The sequence below is a fragment of the Vipera berus genome, assembly GCF_964194415.1.
Source record: "Vipera berus genome assembly, chromosome: 1".
Taxonomy (NCBI): Eukaryota; Metazoa; Chordata; class Lepidosauria; order Squamata; family Viperidae; genus Vipera; species Vipera berus.
Window position 1 is genome coordinate 350239885 of NC_138202.1, and position 16255 is coordinate 350256139.

The following is a 16255-nucleotide window of genomic DNA, read 5'->3' on the forward strand; positions in this document are numbered from 1 at the left end:
AAAAAAAAAACTCGGATGGAAGTTTTGCCATCGGCATTTGGGGAGTCTGGCTTTCATCAGCGAGAACAAAAGCCAGCATCGGGTATCCCCTAAGCTGAATGTGTGTAGCTTACCCCTCTCTCTTGGATGTGGTGTGGTTTAGTTTGACATTGCCATGCTTAGAATATCATCCATTGCTGGAGAAGATGGCCATGAAGGGCGAATGTGAGTGTTTGGGGGAGGGGAACATGGCTTTTCTAGGATATTGGTTGACTAATTGAATTTATTTGCTGCCCATCTCATAACAAAACAATTTCTGGGCAGCAAATAAATAGAAAGAAAATATGGGGTATTTTGACATCTGTGTTTTGAGCAAAGCAGGGATGTGCAGTCTCAGGCCTAGGGTTACAATAGTTGTGGAAACCTTCTGTGTCACTGCTCGAGGTGCTCAAAACTTGCCACCAGATTGTAATTTTTACAGCAGCTGAAATGGGAAATGATTAAAGCCATGGAGAGAAATCATATGAATTGTGTTGCAACGCCATAAATTAAAATTAGTTAAAGGTGAATATAAATTTGGGATTTGCCTGGGAAATCCCCAGTTTTTAATTCTCTTCCCCTTTTTTACAATGCAGCCACGTTCAAAAACCAAGTCCAGCCCTCGGACCAATAACTATTGTGCGTCCCTACTTTGTAGCACAATACAGGTAGTCCTCGACTTACGACCACTGTTGAGCCCCAAATTGATATTGTTAAGCCAGTCATTTGTTTTACAGCTTTTCTTGCCACAGCTGTTAAGTGAACCACTGCAGTTGTTAAGTTAGCAACACAATCGTTAAGTGAATCTGGCTCCCCCACTGACTTTGCTTGTCAGAAGGTCACAAAAGGTGATCACATGACCACTGGACACTGCAACCATCATAAATAGGAACCAGTTGCCAAGCGTCCAAATTCTGATCGCGCGACTATGGGGATGCTGCAACAGTTGTAAGAGTGAAAAACGGCCATAGGTCACTTTTTTCAGTGCCGTATCTTTGAATGCTCACTAAATGAATGGTTGTAAGGCGAGGACTACCTGTATTCTAAGGGGGACTTCAGTTAAAAAAAGATGAGGAATCTGAGCATTGGGAATTGCCTTCCCAGTCCTCCCAGTCGCCGTTCCCATTCTCCTTAGCAATTTCATCACTGGTCTTCCTAAGATGGATCTGAATCATTGTTCTTTTTAAAACAAAAAACAAAAAACCAAAAATAATGACAGGGTTTTCAATTTCCAGACCTGAAGCCTTTTTCTAGCTTGGTGGTCTAAATTCGTGTTTCCCTTGCCATCCCTGGGTGTTGATATCTTCTAATTCATATCAAACTTTTCCAACTCGGCACTTTGCAAAGCATTGGGGGGGGGGGAGGGGGGCAGTTCTCTCAACTGCCGGTCTGCACAATCCAAGTGATGGAAATTCGGCAGGAATTTGGTGGGAGGATGTTGATATCTCTGTATATAAGCTTACGGGTAGTCCTCCACTTACGACCACAGTTGGGACCAGAACTTCAATTGTTAAGCAAGGGGACTGACGCGCACTAGATTTTTATGGTCCTTTTTGCCACGGTTGTTAAGCAAATTGCTGTAGTTGGTAAGTGAATCATGCAGTCGGGAAGTGAATCCGACTTCCCCCCTTGGCTTTGCTTGTCTGAAGCCTACCAGAAAGATTGCAAATGGCCATCACATGATTCCAGAAGACTGCAACCATCGTAGATACATGCCTGCTGCTAACTTTCCAAATTTTGATCAACAGACTCTGGGGATCCCAATGGTGCTTTTTCAGGAGGCAACTGGACGTCCTTGTTTTTCTTTGAAGGTGTTTTGCTTCTCATCCAAGAAGCATCTTCAGCTCTGACTGGGTAGTCGGGGAATGGAAGGATTCATACTCCTTGTAGACAGCTGGTCATTTGCATTCTTTTAGAGCAGGGGTCTTCAAACTTGGCCCTTTTATGACTTATGGATTTCAATTCCCAGAATTCGGAGTTGAAGTCCACAAGTCATAAAAGGGGCAAGTTTGTAGACCCCTGTTTTAGAGAGCAATTGAGGCCACTTGGAGATTTGTCTGTGTCCTCAGGGTCACAGATAATTTCCTTTTAGCAGTTCCAGAAGGCTCCACACTACTCAAGTGACTCAGGTGACTCTAATGGCACAAGTGGTCTCAACGACTCTCTAAAAGAAGGCAAATGACCAGCTACCTGCAAAGAGTATGAATCCTTCCATTCCCCACCATCCAGTCAGAGCTGAAGAAGCTTCTTGGATGGGAAGACAAACTTCTTCAAAGAAAAATAATAAAGTCCAGTTGGCTCATGAAAAAGCACCATTGGGATAACTATGACCCTGGATGAGTGAGAATCTCCATAGACTTTGGGGATGCTACAATGGTCAAAAATTGAGGACCAGTTGTAATTCACTTTTTTCAGAGCCGTTGCAACTTTGAATGGTCACTAAATGAATGATTGTAAGTCAAGGACTACCTGTATGCAGAGGAGAAGGGGTAACTAGTGAAATTGCACAGAATTTGGGGAAAGTGAATGTAGAAGAAGCAATGAGCTTCATTCTAGGGTGGGGGAATCTCACTCTCTTCCACAGAATTCCAGGATGGATAGATTTGGTTCTCCAGATCTATAAATGGATCAGTTTATGGTTTGAAATTTTTTTTTAAAAAAAAAAGTCTGAATGACAATCAAGATGGGCAAAAGGATATGCTGTTGGTCTTTGTTTATGAGGGTGAAGGAACAACCAGACATTATTGTTGGTTCCTGACACAGTCAGCCAGATGTTTAGACCAGATTTGGCATTTTTATTCCACCTATTAAGTCTTATCAAGGACCTGGGATAGGCAGATGTGGATGTTTTATGGTATTATTATTATATAACATGAAACTCAGTCAACTGAACACTCAAATTGACTGGCACTAATGGTTGACACGGGTTGCTGCCAGCATCCTAGGTATCAACCAGGTATCTCCTTAAAATGTTAGATGTTCCGAGTAGTGCAGTTTTTTGTAGCTTTGCTGGAGTTATTGCAGGAAGTTACAAAAAACTGATATTATTATTAATTATTATTATTATTATTATCATCATCACCATCATCAAATTTATTTGCTGCCCATCCCCTGGTTCAAGATGACTCTGAACAATGTCAAGCCAAGAAAGCCTAAAAATAGTCTATACTTTAAGAATAGAATCATGGGTGCATTTCCTTTGTCTTCTTCCAAACTGGTGCAATTTGAGGCCATAATCCCAAGTGCTCTTAGCCTGTAGATTTCTCTATAGCTGCCTCTAATGTGGGTAAAAAGAGAAAACTAGGGGATATAAATGATTGAATGGAAGGAAGGAAACCATTGAAACATGAGTTGGGTCTGCAACGAGAATGTTGCTGTCTAGAGCAGTGTTTCTCAACCTTGGCCACTTTAAGATACGTAGACTTCAACTCCCAGAATTCCCTAGCCAGCACTCCTATTGAGAATCCCCATCAGCCAATCAGCTAGATCCTGTTCCAGTATACCCCATTCACATTCCCTTCCCCTACGGTCTTTATTTGAGCAATATGGGGGGTGAATTACTGTATTATTACTATTATTACTATTATTATTATTATTATTATTATTATTATTATTATTATTATTATTATTATTATTTACCATGTTATTATTAATAGTAGTAGTAATAGTAGTAGTACAGGTAGTTCTCGACTTACAACCATAGTTGGGACCAGAATTTCCATCGCTAAGCAAGGTGAAAACCACAGTTGTTAACCAAATCACTGCAATTGTCACGTGAATCATCCGGTTGTTAAACAAATCTGGCTACCCCTCCTTTGACCTTACTTGTCGGAAGCCGGCTCAGAAAGTCACAACTTGTGATCACGGGATGCTGCCACTGTCATAAAAACAGTCTGGCTGCCAAGCACCTAAATTTTGATGATGTGTCCAAGGGGACATTGTAATGGTTGTAAGTGTGAGGGTGGTCATAAGTCACTTTTTTCAGTGCCGTTATAACTTTGAAGGTCTGTAAACATGTAGTTGTAAGTCAAATAATATCTCTAGTATTAATTTCTTTAAAACTGAGGCTTTGTTAAACCCCTTAAAATGCATAAGTATCCACCATTCGGACCACACAAGGACTGGTGTTCAGGAATTGAATATTCCAATTAACCTCCTGTGGTTTGTTGCAATGCTTTCCACACGCACACACTGCATGAAAAAGTTGCCCAGTGCTATGATCCTCAAGACTAATTCACACATTCGTTCATTCACTTGAATGTACTTTTCTTTCTTTTTTTCAAGTGAGAAACAAAGAATATGATGTCTGGATGGAGCAGGAGTGTATGTCCTTCACATATCTTTTTTAGAAGGAGGCAGTGAGGTGGAATTCTCTAGTATGCACGCTCTACTCGCTCTGTGCTATGTATGATCTTCCTAGGTATCAGTCTTATTGCATTCACAGGAGTCTTGCCATCAGTGACGAATGCACTTTTGTTAAAAATAAGGACTTTGTAATAACGACTCAAAATAGTAACTGCTAGGTTACTATTAAGTTACTACTGGCTTCGCATTCACAGGAGTCTTGCCATCAGTGACGAATGCACTTTTGTTAAAAATAAGGACTTTGTAATAACGACTCAAAATAGTAACTGCTAGGTTACTGTTAAGTTACTACTGGCTACTAAGATAGAAACATGCCATATATAAAACCCCCAGTACCTCTCACATGTCCAAAGTCTTACTCAGGGGTCCTTGGTGCTCTCAGAGCTTGGTTGTTTTCTTGCAGACATTTCATTACCCAAACTAGGTAACGTCATCAGTGCTAGTAAGGAATGGGGAGACCAGGCCCACCAACACTGACAGGGCAAGTATTAGAACGTAAACTGAGAGCAAACCCCACTCCCTACTAACACTGATGATGTTGTCTGGTTTAGGTAACGAAATGTCTTCAAGAAAACAACCAAGCTCAGTAAGTACCAAGGACCCTTCATTTCAACCATGAGCTACAAATATTCTCCTTAAAATCCTACTGAAATGATCAACTATCAATCCCATGGGTGTTTTTTTTCTTCATTGTAGGATTAGGTGGTAAACTGGGTGCTTCAGTTCTGCAGTATTGAAGGCTTCCATTCCTACTTTGAAATTCCTCAGCCAGACTTGCAAAAAAATCAGGCGGAAAAGGAGCAGGGATCATTCAAGCCAAAGATTTTTTTTCCAATCATTTTGCCACTTAAATTTTTGCTCCCTCAATCTGCACAATCTAGTGGCAGAGCTGAGTTGTTTTGTACATAAACAATAGCTGAGCATGTCAAGTCCGTGGTTTAGATCACTGTTTCTCAACCTTGGCAAGTGCAACATGTGTGGACTTCAACTCCCAGAATTCCCCAGCCAGCTTGACAAGGTTGACAAGGTTCTTACACTTGACAAGGTTGAGAAATATTGCCTTAGATTAGAGGTCTTCAAACTTGGGGCCCTTTTATGACTTGCGGACTTCAACTCCCAGAATTCCTCAGCCAGGCACACTGGCTGAGGAATTCTGGGAGTTGAAGTCCGCAAGTCATAAAAGGGCCAAGTTTGAAGACCCCTGCCTTAGATGGTGTCTAATTCAAGTATGACATAATTCTCAGTGATGATGCTTATAAATTTCCCATTTGTGGCAAAAAAAAAAAAGAAATAAGAGTCCCTGCTTCTCTGGAGCTGAGCCCAAAGTTTTATCTGAGCTAGGTGTGGGAAAGGAGTAAAGGGATTAGCTGCACTTATGACAGAATCTTCTATTTTCTGAATACCTTTTGAGTTAAACAGAATATGCTCCATCTTAAACAAGTCTAGGATTGCCGACTTTGATCCTTTTTAAGCTTGTGTTACATGCATTATTTGTCTAATCCCTGAAAAACACACTGATGTAATTTGTACTGCCCTGTCAAGTTCTAATGTGCCTCAGTAACCAGGCTCTGTCCTGTAGCCGATGATCCTATCCTTTACAGGTAATCCTCGACTTATGATGACAATTGAACCCAAAATTTATGTTGCTAAGTGAGACAGTTCTTGCCACAGTTGTTAAGTGTGAATAACAATCTTAAGTCATTTTTTTCAGTGCTGTTATAACTTTGAATGGTTACTGAACAAATGGTTGTAAGTGGAGGACTACCTGTAATCCTACATTTGCTACAACCTTAGTCTGGAAAGTATCCAGTCATGTCACAGACACACACACACACACACACACACACACACAAACACACACACACACACACACACACACACAGAGAGAGAGAGAGAGAGAGAGAGAGAGAGAGAGAGAGAGAGAGAGATCATCCCAAAAGATTACAGAGAAATAGAGAAAATTTGCAAATTTGATCCCATTGTCTTTGCCAAGATGAGATTTAAGAAGAGTTTTAAGACTTTATTCTGCTTTTAACAGAATAACAGCTTGCTGTCGGTTTTTCTTTTCTTCTTTTTCCTTCCATCTTCTCCAGCATCGGAGCTGTCTCTTCAGAGCCGTCTCTTGGCATACTGCCGTGTTTCTCAACCTTGACAACTTTAAGATAGAATAACAGAGTTGGAAGGGACCGTGGAGGCCTTCTAGTCCAACCCTCTGCTCAAGTTGGACACCCTGTACCATTCTGGTCAAATGCTTGTCCTTAAAAACCTCAAATAATGGAGCACCAACAATTTCTGAAAGCAAGCTGTTCCGTTGGTTAATTGTTCCCACAGTTAGGAAATTTCTCCTTAGTTCTAGATTTTTGATATTTTCCTTTCTGTGTCTTTAAGAAAAAAAACAAGAATGGTAGCCCTCAAGAGAAACAACAGGTCAGTGGCATTTTGCATGGAAGGTCACAGCTTCAGTTCCTAATACAGTATTCCAACTTAAAACAGGGGAAGGCAGCCTCTAATCTTGACCCACAATGGGTCACGTAGCTTAAGTCATTTTGGTTGATAGCCTAAAATCCTCTTTAAGCATAACTCTTGAAGATCAGTGGCATCTTGCACCGCTTAGCCATCCATCCATTTATCCATCCATCTGCATTTTTACTGCATTTTATATCCATCCTACTGCATTTTTATACCACGATATAAAAAATGTTGAGACAGCAGAAAAGAGCAACAAAGATGATCAGGGAGCTGGAGACTTAACACTTGCAGGAATTACAGTGCAGGAATTACATATGTCTAAGGGACGCGGTGGCTCAGTGGGTTAGGATGCTGAGCTTGTCGATCAGATGGTCGGCAGTTTGGTGGGTCGAATCCCGAGTGCCACGTAACAGAGTGAGCGCCTGTTACTCGTCCCAGCTTCTGCCAACCTAGCAGTTCGAAAGCACGTAAAAATGCAAGTAGAAAAATAGGGACCACTATGGTGGGAAGGTAACAGCGTTCCGTGCGCCTTTGGCGTCTAGTCATGCCGGCCACATGACCACGGAGACGTCCTCGGACAAGCGCTGGCTCTTCGGCTTTGAAACGGAGATGAGCACCGGCCCCTAGAGTTGGAAACGACTAGCACACATGTGCGGGGGAACCTTTACCCTTACCTTTAATTACATATGTCTAGCCGAGTGAAAAGAAGGACTAGGGATGATATGATAGCAGTGTTTCGATATTTGAGGGGCTTTCACAAAGATGAAGGGGGGAAACTATTTACCAAAGCCCCAGAAGACAAGACAAAAAGCAATGGATGGAAACTAATCAAGGTGAGAAGCAACCTAGAATTAAGTGAGAACAATTAAACAGTGGAATGGCTTGCCTTCAGATATTGTGGGTGCTCCAACATTGGAGGGTTTTAAGAAGAGACTGGCCAGCCATCTGTCTGGAATGGTATAGTATAGGGCCTGCTGCTTGAGCCGGGGGCTGGACTAGAAGACCTCCAAGATCCCTTCCAACTCTGTTATTCTATGTTCTATAATTTCTTTCCTACCTTCACTCAACAAACTCTAGGGGCAGGCTACTTCTAAAACCAATAATGAGAATTTAACATATTTTTACAGCCAAGGAGAGGGCGGGGGGAGTCTATGCATGCTTGTCCAGGTTTTGACAGCATGCTCAGAAGGTCTGTTTTTTACTTTAAGGATTTTAATGGTGATTCGGAAAAATCCTCTAATGGGTGGAGAAAGAGAAGAGTCAATATAATGAGAGTCTATTAACAGTGAGCATGCTTTCTCTGATTTTTTTCCTCTTTATTTCTCATTTATGTAACTCTCAGGTTCACAGGAGTTGAAAATGGAAAAACAAGCCTCTAAATAAGTAATAAAATCACCTTTTGTGACATCTCTATTTCATCAGGCAGCCAGTGACACCGTAGTCTTAGACAATTAAGCTAGAATTCAAATTAAAGGAGCAAGAGGCACTGGGCCAAGATATATGTGGGGGGGGGAGAAATAGCTCCTGTAAATGAGATGTCTCTTTTCAAAATCAGTGGAGGAGTTAAATCAAGTAGATATACTTAGAGTTTGTTCTCTGGATATAGAAAAGAAAACATATGTAAATAAAAATGTCAAAAACATTTTTCAGGAATCAGATTTTTGAAAATGAAAGAATGTAAGGACTGGAGGAATCATATGAAATCTTTACGTGGGGTCTGCTGAAAGAGATATCACCGATTGCATTCAACTGAGTTGTTAACTAGGACATTTCTGTGACGTGCTGAAGAGGCAAATATAGAATAACAGGTGGTCCTTGACTTATGACCACAATTGGGACAAGAATTGTTATGCAAGTCACTGCAGTTGTTAAGTGCAATTTAACTGCAGTTGTTAAGTGCAAGCAGTCCTTAAGCGAATCTGGCTTCCCCCATTGACTTTGCATGTTGGAAAAGCTCATATCATGAACACGTGGCCCCTGGATGCTGCAGCTGTCACAAATACATGCCCTTTGCCAAGGGCCTGAATTTTGACCATGTGACAGTCGGGATACTATGATAGTCATAAATGTGAGGACAGGTCATGAGTCATTTTTTTCAGTGCCATTGTAACTTCAAATGGTTGCTAAGCGAATGGTTGTAAGTCAAGGATTACTTTTAATATCTGTTGAATCACAAATCCTGATAGAAATGCAACTTCTGGCAGCAAACACAATCCGGTCATGGTACATGCAAAAATACCTGGGTCTTGAATGAACATAATTGCCACCAATGTAAAATGGACCTAGTATGATCTTCTCCTGAACAAATGCCCCGAGCTAGAAAAATATAAAATGTTAGCTGAGTTTTTATTCTAACATACTAGAGGTTGACATGGATGAAAGAGGGTTGTTTTTCTGCATTCACCTGAGTGCACAGCCATAACCCCCCAGTTTTAAACCAAGTTAAAGAGAAATAGTTTATAGTGATACAAGTCAGGCAAATTTGCTGTTTGATTGAGAGTTTATGCACTAGAGACAAAATCCTTGTGTGTCCAATCACCTAGTCTAGTCTACAGTAGTCTAGTCCTAGTCCTAGTCCAATTCTATTCTAGCAACCTGGGAAAAACACCACAAGCTTTGCAGATCGACAAGAGATAATATCACTGCAGAGGAATAGGGCCATGTCTTCTGCTTGGAAGCCAACACACTGTGCTTCTCCTTGTAGCAAATGTCATCATAACGCTACTTTGATTCTGTTCTCCTTCTACTCTTTAAAACATCGCATCCTTTTTCTAACAGCAGTGTAAGAGATAGTCAGAATATTTCACTTCTTTCTAATTCATCTGCTTGTTTGGGATGTATATGTACATCAGATATGAAACCATAGCTGCCAGTTCTTTACCTGGGATTGGCCTTCATACACATTAAATTAAAAGCACGGCCTTTTGTAGTTAACAGAAAGAAATTTTATTTATCTAATGTTGTTAATGCAGATTTTCTAAGCACCATCCAAGATTTTTTGGCATGGCCCCAGTGTACCAATAACCGCTGGGACTCACCATGGCCAGTTTCTGCCATAATCTTTAGTAAACTAGATCTTTAGAGTGGATTTGGCACTTTTATTTACCTATCAAGTCCTTCCTAAGAATCTAAACTAGGCAGGCGTTTTGTTGTTGTTATTATTATAATGAGAATTGGGGATCATAAAAGTAACATCTAGTAACCACACAGTTCTTGTTTACACATGGGCTGTTTTAAGATATTCCAGAATTAGGCAGGTCAATTTTTTTCTACATCCTTCTGTTATTGCACCTAATACCAATAATAATAATAATGACAATACCTCCAAAATTAAAATAATTTTTCAAGCTAATCAGAGGTTTCCTATACCTTGTTTGCCTTTTTACTACTGTATGGGGGAACTGCAAAACCCATGTTACTGAATTTGAGCATTTTACTTTCCCATTTTGATATTGGAGACTGGGGAAGGATGGGCTTCAGGAGAAGCAACAGAAAGATGCTGGAGATGCATTTGGCTCACAGCCCTGGATTCCCTCCACCTGCTTTTAATCATTGGCCAAGAAAAGGAATACTATGGAAGTCTTGCATTATTGCATAACAATAATACTATTAGGTGATAGAGATTTTCTTACGCACCTGCCTATCCATTTGCTTGCTATTCAATTCCTTCACTGCTCAAGCAGAGGTTTTGACACAATCCCAGAGTCCCTGTGGTTCAAACTGGGGACTAATGCTCCAGTTCCTAACACTTGGCGGGGGGGAGGCTGCGCATGCCCAGTGAAGGTTTTTCCAATTGCATGGCCACAGCCGAGCTCAGAATGGGAACCGCTTTGGCCCGCATGACGCTCCATGTTTAAACCAGCAACAACAGAGCATGCAAGAAGTCTTGGTTCACTTCACAGCAGTGAGTTTAAATGGATGTGTTTAAAGCAATGTAGCTTTTGTTGAGAATATCTACATGCATACATACACAGGTAGTCCTCAACCTACAGCCACAATGAAGCCCAAAACTTCTATTGCTAAGTGAAATATTTGTTAAGTGAATTTTGCCCCATTTTCTTGCCACTGTTGTTAAATGAAATCACTGCCGTTATTAAGTGAGTAACACGGTTGTTAAGCGAATCTGATTTCCCCATTGACTTTGCTTGTAGGAAGGTCACCAAAGGGGATCACATGACCCCGGGACACTGCAACCGTCATAAATACATGCCAGTTGCCAAGCATCCGAATTTTGATCATGCAACCATTGGGATGCTGCAACGGTTGTGTGAAAAATGGTCATGAGTCGCTTTTTTCAGTGCTGTTGTAACTTTGAAGGATCACTAAATGAACTGTTGTAAGTCAAGGACTACCTGTATACACAGACAAACACACACACAAACATACAGGCGTGTGTGTATAGACAATATGTATGTGTGTGTCTGTGTGTACATATATATAGCGTATGTATAATTATACACATACAGTATACACACACACACACACACACACACACACATATATATAATTTCTAGAAATACAATCAGTGGAGAAGACATGCTCACTGTTTCCACATTTTTAATTCAGGAGGTCCCTGCATCTGAAGGAATAACACATAAACACACCTGATGAAATGCAGAATATCTCATAGCTGTGGATGGGTGACATATGGACTTATTTGTGTAATCTACAGTGCTTACAAGATATTTTTACAATGATTTTTTTTCCGCAACTTTCTGTCATACGTTCCCTATGAAATAAGTATAAATAGTTGGTAGAATATACGTAATTATTTACATAGATGTGTCTATGTGTGTGTATGCACAAACATGATATACACATGCATATCTTTATACTGTATTTACATTTATCAGGGAACATACCAAATGAAATCAGTCGTGCTTTGTATAAAAGAGACCGATGTTTCTGGGTGAAATTATCTTGTATCTTCTGGAAGACAGAAGTGAAGCAGAGCAATAACTTGTTGTTGTCGAACCAAAATGTCATGTTTGATTTGCACATATCAACCAGATCTGGGCTGTAGCTTCACCTCACCTTCTCTGCCCTAGAATTGTACCACCGGCGCTGTACAGGTAGTCCTCGACTTACGATCACAATTAGGACCACAGTTTCTGTTACTAAGCAAGGCAGTCGTTAAATCCAATTTTATGACTTTGTTGCCACGGTTGTTAAGTGAATCATGTAGTCATTAAGCAGATCCAGCTTCCCCCATTGACTTTGTTTGTCAAAAGCCAGCTGGGAAGGTCTCAAATGGCCATCGTGTGACCTCAGGTTGCTGCAACCATCGTAAGTGCGTGCCAGTTGCCATTTTGAATTTTGATCATGTGACTGCAGGGACTCTGTAATGGCCGTAAGTGGGAGGGCCGGTTGTAAGACACTTTTTTCCTATGCTGTTGTAACCTTGAATGGTCACTAAATGAGTGGTTGTAAATCGAGGACTATCTGTACTTGTTCTTCATATTAATTGCAAGTTTCCACCCCTGAAAATGCTCTTTGTTTTCTTCTTCCATCATATCTGTGTCAAGCATTTAATGTCTTTAAGAAATTTGTTCCATCTAAAAGGGAAATTAGGGAGGGGCTATGTGCAGTCCCTGGGGGAATCCTTTCCTTGTGTCTGTGTAATGTAACTAATGATGTACAACAGGAAGGCACAAGTTGAGATCCTCAAGGCCCTGGACATGACTCTTTAGTACAACTGCTGGAAATCTCCAAAGGTTCCTACAATTTTTCAATCTTTCATGTGTAGGAAGTGAGAAATTTCAAAAGCCCAAATTCCTATCTGGAATATTATCATACTCACTGTACTTAATTTCAATTAAATTTTATGTGTAAATGAACTCAAAGACAATGTAGTTTTTATTTCGGCTTTCGTTCACTACTTTATGCCGTAACTCCTTGTACATAGAAATCCTTTTCATTCTAATATATCTCTTCCCAAAGGAAAAAGTCAAGGTAAACTGGCAAAATCAATATATTGTCCTGGGAATTTTCTCCCCTGTTTGAGGATGACAGCATCAAACAGGACAGGACTGTGTATTCCAACAGGTTTCACATTGTGAACTCCTTCTGGAATGGGGAGTTGTCCTTAGCCTGCTCTATGCAGTCCACCTTCTTTCACATAAACTCAGACAGAAAGGGATAGATGCTATTGTTTCCTCCAGGGCTTTTTTTCTCATAGAACGCTCAGAACGGAGTTCCGGCACCTTTTTTGAATGGAACCTTGTAGGGTAGGCAAGGCGGGTTGTATGACATGTGTGAGTTCCGGCACCTTTTTCTTTTACAAAAAAAGCACTGGTTTCCTCATTTTGTGAGCTTTTGTGTGTCTTCCACAACTACTCATTTTGGAAGGAGGAGGGGGAGGAAATTCCCTATTTTAACACAAGAAACATCCCGTATTGTGTTTTTGTTCTGCTTGGAACTCATCAGGACTCATCTGGATGGGGGAAATAGACAAAATACTTACAATCCTCTTGGGTCTGAATATCCCAAAGTTGCTTTAGATTCTGTCAGAACTGAAGGAGCTTTTTGGATACAAAACCAAACATCTTCAAAGAAAAACAAAGTCCAGTTGCCTTTTGAAAAAGCACCTCTGGGACAACCTTGACCAACTTTTGATCGATGTGGACCAAGGCTTCATCATCATAAACCCTTGAGGGACACCACATCTATGGTTAACAATGAAACACCTGTATACACCATACCATATATGATTTCTCCCCATGGATAGCATCCAAGAACTCAGGAAAGAACCACAGAACTTGGCCAAGTGAGTGCTTTGTGCTTTGTCAGATTTTGGCCATTTAGTTATCCTTTTATTTTGATCTTTGCACCAAGGAACACCTTCAGGATTAGGGTTTACCAAAAAAAAGGCTAGTCGTTCCAAGGCAGTGTTTCTCAACCATAGCAACTTTAAGATGGGTGGACTTCAATTCCCAGAATTCCCCAGCCAGCTTTCTGAACTGAAGAAGCCTCTTGGATGAGAAGCAAAACATCTTCAAGGAAAACAAAGTCCAGTTGCCTTTGGAAAAAAACACCTTTGAGACATGGGCCTTTTATGCCCTCAAATCCACAAAATTACTCTGTCGAAAGTTCAAAGCAGAATGCCAAAGGATAGCAATGCATTTTCATCCATCCACTCTGGTCCCATTTTCAATAGGCAGCTGTATGTCTATAGAGATTCTCAGTCATCCAGGTCATACTTAGCCCAAAGATGCTTTTTCACAAGACAACTGGACTTTCTTATTTTTCTTTGAAGATGTTTCGCTTCTCATCCAAGAAGCTTCTTCAGCTCTGACTGGATGGTGGGGATCTTAGGCAGCTAAAAAAAAACTAAGCCTTGAAGTATACCTATACTTAAAAGAAATGGAAAACAAAGTGTCCCCAAAAAGTGGGAGGGAAGAACCAGAGCATAAAAACCATCCTGACACTTCTGGTGACATCATTACATCATGTCTGCACTCACAGCAGTCCCCTGTAAGCAAAATAAATTCATCACAACAATAACCATAATGATTTGTAATGCAGTGTTTCTCAACCTCGGCAACTTTAAGATGTGTGGATTTCAACTCCCCAAATTCTCCAGCCAGGATGCTAGCTGGAGAATTCTGGGCGTTGAAGTCCACACATTTTTAAGATGCTGAGGTTGAGAAACACTGACATAAACAATCAGTTGCCCAGACTTTGCCTGCAAGGTGCCACCAACTGGAATTTGCTTACTATATACACCTTAGAGCAGTGTTTCTCAACCTTGGTCACTTTAAGATGGGTGGACTTCAATTCTCAGAATTCCACAGCCAGCCTGGCTGTGGAATTCTGGGAGTTAAAGTCCATTCACCTTAAAGTAGCCAAAGCTGAGAAACACTGGTTTAGAGCAGGGCTTTTCAACCAGTGGTACGTGTACCACCTGTGGTACATTGGCACCTGGCAGGTGGTATGCAACCATCCTAGAAAAGTGGTAGCAGGAGAGAGGAATGAGCTGAACCGGTGGCAGCACCACACAAGCCTGAGCGAGAGACGGCTGGAGCTGCAGGGTTGTCAGGGCTCAGTGGAAGCACCAGGATCAGCGCCAGGCTCCAGCTGGAGCTCGGCACTTATCCTGGCGCTTCTGAGCCCAGAAGAAGCACCGATCAGCTGGAATGTTGCAGCATCTCCAGGATCTTGTGATTTACATTCAGATGCTTGGCAACCGATTCATGTTTGTGACGGTCACAGTGTCCCAGGGTCATGTGAAGTGACCAAAGCCTGCTGCAACCACCCAGCAGAGATGGGGGGAATAAAAACCAAACACCGCCCCACCACCGCTGCCAATCCTCAACAGAAATGCTCACAACGAAGAAAACCTCATACAGGAGGAAGAGCACCGCCGGGTGGGCAGGCAGGTGTTTTGCTCGGCTGTGGCTTGGGGGGTACCTTTTTCAGTGCCATTGTAACTTCGAACAGTCACCAAGCGAACTGTTGTAAGTCGAGGACTACCTGTACTTCATCACTTTTTTCCTTTTTTGGGGGGGGTCATCAAGTTTTTGACACCTTGCTAGGCGACCGGTGGTACTCAGATGTTGCCATATCCTAAAAGAGGTACAATGGGTGAAAAGGTTGAAAAGCCCTGGTTTAGAGCACTAGATGGTGGCATCACTGGATGAGTCACATCCCTAATTCCCTCCATGCAACGCCTCCACTGGAATGTCTCCTGCATAAGAATTATATTAGCAAGGCAAAGCTACCTGCAGCACACTACGTCCAAAATGTAATTCCTCCCTTGCTACTAGCATGGATGCACTTAGATGAGAACCACTGAAACCACTTCCATGTGAAGAGGCTTTTCACATAAATTTAGAGCTGCCCTTGACAACATTTAAGTAATTTTTAAACAACTTCCCTCCCCATTCCAGTAATACCACCCCCAGGGAGACACTGGTGCATTCACCTGAGATTCACCAACTTTCCAGCTTAGCATACTGGCATTTGTTTTGCATTTCAAGCAAGTGAAACTAATACCCATTTGTTCTTTGGAGAATGTGGTTAGCTCTGTTTCCTTTAGCCAGATACCTGCTCTCCAAACATGGTGGACTACTGCACCTGAGCCACAAGCTGGGGTAAGCGTAGATTACAATAAACGCCAGTGCCCACCTTATTCCGGTTCTTTCAGCAGTGAATTCATTGGCTCCCAAGTTTGATAGTCATTTAAGCAGATGCTTTGCTGAGTCACCTTTTCTGATTACAGGCCAAATTTGCAGGACAGCCCTTGCCAAGAAAGGCGGGTGAGGAGGATAAACACACCTTTATTACTGTACGCTACAAGTTCAGGCTGATTCCTTGTGTCAGCAAGGGATAGAAACAAAATTGTAGTTGTAATGGGGAACAAGAGGCTTGTAAAATGAACGTAACAGAGGCTTCCTGGAGACTT